This window comes from Gossypium hirsutum, chromosome A01 (assembly GCF_007990345.1).
Source record: "Gossypium hirsutum isolate 1008001.06 chromosome A01, Gossypium_hirsutum_v2.1, whole genome shotgun sequence".
NCBI classification, from domain to species: Eukaryota; Viridiplantae; Streptophyta; class Magnoliopsida; order Malvales; family Malvaceae; genus Gossypium; species Gossypium hirsutum.
In genome coordinates, this window is record NC_053424.1 from 62779220 (window position 1) to 62786601 (window position 7382).

General features: G+C 35.1%; 2 non-coding genes across 2 annotated transcripts; both read right to left on the minus strand.

Moving 5' to 3' along the window:
• Nucleotides 1-4934: 4934 nt before the first annotated feature.
• LOC121206645 (small nucleolar RNA R71) lies at nt 4935-5041 on the minus strand. The gene has a single exon (XR_005901730.1). It is a non-coding gene; the product is annotated as a small nucleolar RNA R71 (small nucleolar RNA).
• Nucleotides 5042-6246: 1205 nt separating this feature from the next.
• LOC121206351 (small nucleolar RNA R71) lies at nt 6247-6353 on the minus strand. The gene has a single exon (XR_005901422.1). It is a non-coding gene; the product is annotated as a small nucleolar RNA R71 (small nucleolar RNA).
• Nucleotides 6354-7382: the final 1029 nt, after the last annotated feature.

Consider the following 7382-nt stretch of genomic DNA (forward strand, 5'->3'; position numbering starts at 1 on the left):
TCGTTCGTGGATTTTAATTTTGTGATTGGGCTTTGGATTATATTTTTAAACTGCTAGTCTAGGTAAATACGAGTTTTTTTAAAACAATTACTATTTTCTAAAACACGCATTTTAAACTTCATCGACTTAAAAAGCTTCTGCCTTTTTAAATCAATTTAATACAACACTAATGGTTTATAAGGTAAACATTTTGACAAGAACTTTCTTTAATTGCTAATAAAAGGATTTAAATTCAGTAATGGATTATTACCGAAAGGATCAATTTAAAAAAAAAACCACTCCGATGTGACACACCAGATTCGGCCTTAACGTCTAGGCTAAGTTCGGGGTGTTACAAACTTTGCTGGACTAGGAAGCACGTGACATTTCCCATCGAACACACGAAGTCATCCAATTCTCAACATAGACATAAAAGTGGTCATCTCTAAATCACCAGTCGAACAGTTCTTTTTGATGTAACTTTAACTATCTAAAAGTATAAACTACCTCTTTGCATTCTTGTATTAAGACACATTCCAATTTCTTCAATAGCGCATCGCTGAAAATCATAAATTCCTTACTCAATTCAAACTGAACTTAGAACTAGAACTTTCAGTTAATAATACCTTCAATTTTTTTCAACTTTGCTAACATGCAACAAACCATTCAAACTTTCAAAAACTGTGATAACTTTTCCAATCAGAACAACTTTAACTTGTAATAATATCATCTGGTTAGAATAATCCAATAGGCATATCTTTGTATTATGCTTTCTAGAATATAATTTCTTCATTCAGACTATCTGTCTTCATACTTGTGAATACATAGAATTTATTCTCTTAGTTGGGTCATGCTTAAATATATATAACTCGAATCATATCCCAACAATTTAATTCACTCAAATAAAAACAACTAATTTGATTTCAATTATCAAATAATAACATATCAATATACTCTTTTCTTCATGCTGAGGATACAGTTCAAACACACAATCTTTCAAAATTCTTTTAGCATGCAAATCAAAGATCTTTTAAACTGTATTAGCTTGAGGAAACAAATATCTTGATCGAACTCATTAACTTTAATCAAACTTACCTGAGGAAAGAAAACTACTATACAATTTAAGCTTGTGCTCTCACCATTAATACTTTTGCCGATGATAATTCTTTTCATGAAAATTACAGAAAATCCAGATACCAAAATTATCACAATCCTATGATCGATTTAGAAATACAACCATGACAGACATGGTTATCGCAAACCAAAGAACACACTTTAAAGAGGAGTCATGATTGACAATTCACAAAATAAGAATGAGAGAAAAACCGAGATACAGAAGAATAGTCTCACATAAGTTTTCGCCATCAACTTTCATTTCAATCACACTATAATAGAGTCCCAAAGAAATAGGGTAATGCCAATCATAAAATAAACAAACCGTCAGTGCTTTCATCTAACATTAAAGTTGGCTAACATTTTCACTTGGTAAGAATTTTATCAGAAAACGGACATTTGCATGAACCCCTGAGGACGAATGAATATATATACAGAATACTTAGAAGAAATCATTGTAATCTATTCAACCATAACTGTTACACATAGATATATTGACAATTCAAATATCATTTCTCCGACTAATTCTATTATCATAAACCCCGTATTATTCTATTCACTGATGAAAATCAATTAGGAAGGGATTTCGGCAAACACTTACTTTAGACTCCATACCTAATTAAGTCGATTAGCCAAGACTAACTTCTTCTTTACCCATGATATTGCATAGTCAGTATAGTCTTTAAAACATTCTGATATTTCTTCCAAAACTATTTCCACTTTCCAAATTATTCTCTTCTTTGTATACATTACTAATTATTCCACCACTGTACTCTTTGGTTTCACACTTGTAAACTTATTCAACATAACTCTCGTGAATTTTCGTCATAAAGCAACACTGGTAAGTGGTGAGGTCGTAAAGCCTCTAACTTGACTCTCATAAATATACACATATGACTTAGCATTCATCATTAATGTCATATCATCTTAATCACATAGTTCACTCGAAGCAAATTAACACATTTATTTATTTTACAAATGTTTTCTGTCATCCACAATTTCAAACAATGAATATACTTACTCAAGCTCAATATTAATATCTAATTAAACTCCAACACTTAGCCTCAATTTTCCTTACCAACATTTTTCAAATTAGAGAACGTTTTATGGTTTTGAGTACGTCGTTTACTTGATGCCATAATCCAACTATGGTCTTACACGAAGTCTCATATCGATGCCATGTCCCTGACATGGTCTTACACGAAATCACATATCGATGCTAACGCCATATCCCAGATATGGTCTTACATAGGATCACATATCGATGCCAATGCCATGTCCCAAACATGGTCTTACATGGGATCACAGATCGATGCCAATGCTATGTCCCAGACATGGTCTTACATGGGATCACATATCGATGCTAATGCCATATCCCAGACATGGTTTTACATGGGATCACATATCAATGCCAATGCCATGTCTCAAATATGGTCTTACATGGGATCATATATCGATGCCAATGCCATTTCCCTAACTTGGTCTTACATGGGATCACAATACCATAGGCCATTTATGGTCTCACATGTCATTACGATGCCATAGTCCAACTATGGTCTTACACTTACTCAAATGTACTGCCATGGTCTAACCATGGTCTTATTCGCCAATTCATCATTAATGGTCAAACTCATCTCTTGCATTCTACTCAATTTGATCTCCCAGTTCAATTTCCATACCATTATAACATTTAGGCTTCCATAACAAAGTCATAAAGCAAAACATTATATATTCTCTAATTTAACAATTAAACATGATATTCAACTATATGGACATACTGATTATGCATTATTCAAACAAGTGTACATACACACATGATAAATCGTAATTTATACATATTTTTACCCCATGCTTAACGCATTTTATGGATGATTTTCCATTAGAATTGGTGAATTCGATGCTCCTAATGCTTTAATTTCATGTTTTATACTTAGAAGAGCATAGGAGCACAAAAGGAATGAGAAACGAGCCAAAAACGGAGAAAATGGGCCAAAGTACAAAATCAACACAGCCTGGACCTCCATACACGGGCAAACCACACGGCCATGTCAATTTGGCAGTTTTGAAGGACGATTCACACGGGCGTGTCCCTGCTGAGCCCAAGTTGAGTCCAATTTAGAAAAGGCTAATTTTAAGGGCTCTTAGGCATTCCAAAGCCTATAAATACATCCTAGAGGAGGAAGAAAAAGGAGGCACAGAATAGGAAGTAAGGAATTACTCCAAGGAAGCTGATTGATCCATCTCAGAAGCCAGATTCACCGTCAAGACTGAAGATCTCTCCTTAATTTCCCCTTCAGGAGTTTTGGGTTTTCTTTATGTTTTGTATTCTTTATCATTCTGAGATATTTTCTTATTTAGTTATGAGCTAAAACCCCTAAATACCTAAGGGGAATGAAACCTAAGACGAATCTTGTTATTATTTTCTGAATTGTATGATAAATATTTAACTTGTTTTTAATTATGTGTTCTTAATTCTTGTTTTGATATCCTAGGATACTGATTCAAGATAAGCTCTTATTTAGAGGAGGAATAGACCCTGTGTAAGAGTACATTTGTCATAATTAAGCGGAGTTGATTGCACGCATAGACATAGGGTGACAAGATTTTGCCGGATTAGGGTGAAACCTAATAAGGGGATCCATAGATCGAGTTAATGCAACCCTAGGGTGTTAATTAGAGAAAGGTCTCAATTATTCAATCTAGGGATTAGACGTTACTAGTCTTGAATAGGGATAATAACATAGCTTAGGGATCTCTACGGAAGAAGTTAAATGAATAAATCATTCGATTCGGAGCCAGAATAACAAGTAAAATCTAGGTGGATTTTTCCTTAGGTATTGTCTTAATTCAATCGATTTTCCCAAAAGCAATTCCCCAATTCCATTCTCTATGAATTCTTAGTTAGATAATTAGTTAGTTAAAACAAAAACCTCTTTATTTTTAGGCTAGATAATAAGAAGACAGTCATTACTAGTACTTTTAGTTCCTTTGGGTTCGACAATTCGATCTTGCTAAAACTATACTACTGTTCGATAGGTACACTTGCCTACATCGTGATAATAGTTTGTTTCAAGAACGATTAATTATAAATATTTAAAACCTATCACAAAATCACGAGATCAAGTTTTTGGCGCTGTTGCCAAGGAACTAAGATATTAGGAACGCTCAATTTTTATTACTGTAGCCATTTATTTTCATGCAATTTAATTTTTTATTATTATTACTTATTAATTTACTTTTTCTTTCTCTTGGTAGATTTTTATAGTTTATGATTAGAAGAAATCCGTCAGGACCACTACTTTTTTTACGAAGAAATCGATCGCAAAGTTCGCAGAAACCAAAGAGAAATAAGGCAAAGCTTAAGATACATAGAGAATGAGCAAGAGGACGATACTCAACCCCCAACCGAAGAGATGGCTGAAAACCAAGACAATCAGCTACCTCCTGCAATTACAGTTAATCAAAATACTATTCCACGCACTATGTATGATTATGCTAAACCTTCTTTAACAGGAACTGAATCGAACATAGTTAGACCTGCTGTAGTTGCAAATACTTTTGAACTGAAACCTAACACTATTCAAATGATACAACAATTTGTTCAATTTGATGGTTTACAGGATGAGGATCCCAACGCTCACTTAGCCAACTTCTTCGAACTGTGCGATACATTTAAAATTAATGATGTTTCTGATGATGCCATTCCTCTTCGGTTATTCCCTTTCTCATTGAGAAACAAATCTAAACAGTGGTTGAACTCATTACCACGAGGGTCAATCACTACTTGGGAACAAATGACCAAAAATTTTTTACTAAAATATTTTCCGCTAGCTAAAACGGCTAAATTACGTAATGATATCTCTTCTTTTGTGCAGATGGATTTAGAAACACTCTACGATGCATGGGGGAGATATAAGGACCTTTTGAGAAGGTTCCCTCACCATGGGTTACTCCTTTGGTTACAGGTTCAAACGTTCCATAATGGCTTGAATCCTTCGACTCGACAAATGGTTGACGTAGCTGCTGGCGGAACCATCAATAATAAAACACCTGAAGATGCCTATGAGTTTATAGAGGAGATGTCACTGAATAACTATCAGTGGCAAGTCATGAGGACAAAGCCAACAAAAACAGACGGCGTTTCTAACGTTGATTTGGTCACATGCTTTCCCCAAAAGCAATTCCCCAATTCCATTCTCTATGAATTCTTAGTTAGATAATTAGTTAGTTAAAACAAAAACCTCTTTATTTTTAGGCTAGATAATAAGAAGACAGTCATTACTAGTACTTTTAGTTCCTTTGGGTTCGACAATTCGATCTTGCTAAAACTATACTACTGTTCGATAGGTACACTTGCCTACATCGTGATAATAGTTTGTTTCAAGAACGATTAATTATAAATATTTAAAACCTATCACAAAATCACGAGATCAAGTTTTTGGCGCTGTTGCCAAGGAACTAAGATATTAGGAACGCTCAATTTTTATTACTGTAGCCATTTATTTTCATGCAATTTAATTTTTTTATTATTATTACTTATTAATTTACTTTTTCTTTCTCTTGGTAGATTTTTATAGTTTATGATTAGAAGAAATCCGTCAGGACCACTACTTTTTTTACGAAGAAATCGATCGCAAAGTTCGCAGAAACCAAAGAGAAATAAGGCAAAGCTTAAGATACATAGAGAATGAGCAAGAGGACGATACTCAACCCCCAACCGAAGAGATGGCTGAAAACCAAGACAATCAGCTACCTCCTGCAATTACAGTTAATCAAAATACTATTCCACGCACTATGTATGATTATGCTAAACCTTCTTTAACAGGAACTGAATCGAACATAGTTAGACCTGCTGTAGTTGCAAATACTTTTGAACTGAAGCCTAACACTATTCAAATGATACAACAATTTGTTCAATTTGATGGTTTACAGGATGAGGATCCCAACGCTCACTTAGCCAACTTCTTAGAACTGTGCGATACAGTTAAAATTAATGATGTTTCTGATGATGCCATTCCTCTTCGGTTATTCCCTTTCTCATTGAGAAACAAATCTAAACAGTGGTTGAACTCATTACCACGAGGGTCAATCACTACTTGGGAAAAAATGACCGAAAATTTTTTACTAAAATATTTTCCGCTAGCTAAAACGGCTAAATTACGTAATGATATCTCTTCTTTTGTGCAGATGGATTTAGAAACACTCTACGATGCATGGGAGAGATATAAGGACCTTTTGAGAAGGTTCCCTCACCATGGGTTACTCCTTTGGTTACAGGTTCAAACGTTCCATAATGGCTTGAATCCTTCGACTCGACAAATGGTTGACGTAGCTGCTGGCGGAACCATCAATAATAAAACACCTGAAGATGCCTATGAGTTTATAGAGGAGATGTCACTGAATAACTATCAGTGGCAAGTCATGAGGACAAAGCCAACAAAAACAGACGGCGTTTATAACGTTGATTTGGTCACCATGCTTTCTAATTAGGTAGAACTCTTGAATAAGAAAATTGATGGTTTTCTTAGTTCTTCACAGGTTCACCCTGTAATACAGTGCGAAGCAAGTGGAGGTGGAACAAGCCATTTGGAATACCAACCCTATGGCCACAACATGGATAACGAGCAATTAAATTACATGGGTAATAATCCTCGACCTCAAAACAATCCATATAGTAACACTTACAATGCAGGTTGGAGGAACCACTCTAATTTCTCGTGGGGCGGTCAAGGAAATCAAAGACCACAACCACCTCCAGGCTACCAACAACCACCCTACCAACAGGAAAAGAAGCCGAACCTTGAAGAGATGTTCTCAAAGTTTATATCGGTGTCAGAAACTCATTTTTAGAATACCGAGACAGCACTTAAAAATCATTAAGCATTGATCAAAGGGCTAAAAACTCAAAGAGGCCAGCTTTCCAAATTAATCTCCGAATGACCACAAGGTAGATTGCCAAGTAATACCGCACCTAACCCAAGGGAACAGCTCAACGCGATTAATGTTCAAGATGAAGAAGGAGTTGTTGAGCCTGAGCCAGAACTGAGGCAAGAAACTGTGGTAAGCAAAGGTCAAGGTGAGGTAGATCACAATAAAAACAAAACAGTTCATGTTGAATATAAACCTCGTGTGCCATACCCTAATGCGACAAGGAAAGACCGCTCAGATGAACAATTTGGTAAATTCCTTAAACTCTTAAAAAAATTACACATTAACTTACCATTTATTGAAGCGCTATCGCTGATGCCAAAAGCAATGAAATTTTTAAAGGAGCTTTTAGCAAATAAGCG